This window comes from Tachyglossus aculeatus, chromosome 3 (genome assembly GCF_015852505.1).
Source record: "Tachyglossus aculeatus isolate mTacAcu1 chromosome 3, mTacAcu1.pri, whole genome shotgun sequence".
Taxonomy (NCBI): domain Eukaryota; kingdom Metazoa; phylum Chordata; class Mammalia; order Monotremata; family Tachyglossidae; genus Tachyglossus; species Tachyglossus aculeatus.
In genome coordinates, this window is record NC_052068.1 from 107,922,193 (window position 1) to 107,923,642 (window position 1,450).

General features: G+C 43.3%; 1 pseudogene; it reads left to right on the forward strand.

Moving 5' to 3' along the window:
* Positions 1-262: 262 nt before the first annotated feature.
* Positions 263-1,193, forward strand: LOC119925383 (annotated as a pseudogene).
* The last annotated feature ends 257 nt before the right edge of the window (positions 1,194-1,450 follow it).

Below are 1,450 nucleotides of genomic sequence, written 5' to 3' on the forward strand. Positions count from 1 at the left end.
AATTCGATTGAATGTGTGAAAGTGTTTTGAGCTCCTTTATGAAGAATTGTTTAATCATTCATTCATTCAATCGCATTTATTGAGTGCTTACTGTGTGCAGAGCACTGTACTAAGCGCTTGGGAAGTACAAGTTGGCAGCATATAGAGACGGTCCCTACCCAACAGTGGGCTCACAGTCTAGAAGACAAACCTAACAAGGATCATAATTCTCTTTACCGAATCTGCAGCTCTCACTTGTGTACTTATTGCCTACCTCAAGTTGATGGAGAATGAATGCAATGTGACAGAATTCAATCTGTTGGGACTCACACAGGATCCAAAGATGCAGAAAATTATCTCTGTTGTGTTTTTAATTATCTACATCGTCACCATGATGGGAAACCTGATCATTGTGATAACCATAGCTTCCAGTCACACTCTGGATTCCTCCATGTATTTCTTTCTGGCTCACTTGTCGTTCATTGGTGCCTGCTATTCCTCAGTCAGCACACCTAAACTGATCGTCGACTCCCTCTCGGAGAAAAAAATAATTTATGTCAAAGGCTGTATGTCCCAGGTCTTTGGAGAGCATTTTTTTTGGCGGGGCTGAGCTCATTCTCCTCATGGTTATGGCCTATGACCATTACCTGGCTATACACAAGCCATTGCACTACACGACCATCATGAGCAAACATCTCTGTAGCTCACTGGTGGCCGTGGCCTGGGCCGGAGGCTTCCTTCATGCCACAACACAGATTCTCTTCATGGCACACTTACCATTCTGTGGCCACAATGTCATCGACCACTTCATGTGCGATTTGTACCCCTTGCTGAAACTGGTCTGCACCGATCCTCACAACTCGAACCTGCTGGTTGCTGCTAACAGTGGCGTCACCTGCGTGTTAATCTTTGTCCTGTTGATGATTTCCTATGCCTTCATCTTGCACTCCCTGAAGACCCACAATGTCACGGGTAGGCTCAAAGCTCTCTCCAACTGTGCCTCCCACTTCACGATTGTCATCTTCTTTTTTATTCCATGCATCTTTGCATATGTGCAGCACACAACTTCTTCATCCATTGACAAGGCTGTTGCAGTATTTTATACTATGATGCCCCCTATGCTAAATCCCTTCATCTACACGTTGAGAAATGCAGAGATGATAAATGCCATTAGAAAGTCAGTGAGCAAAACAGTGACTTTTGCCCGAGAATAAGTGGCAATTTAGGAAAAGGGTTATTAATATAAATGAGGAAATCAGGTGCAGAATGTTCTTGCCCCTTTTTTGGAGAACAGATACTGTATTGATCAAGGGAAACTTGGTCGATGGCTTTCATCGATTTTAGGTCAGAGGTCAAATGAACATAATTTCTTTGATAATTAGGAAATCTTCCAGTTTTAGATGCTGTTTAACCACCATCCTCCGGCTACTTGTCGTTCATTGATTACTGCATCAACCTCCTCTCTGATCTC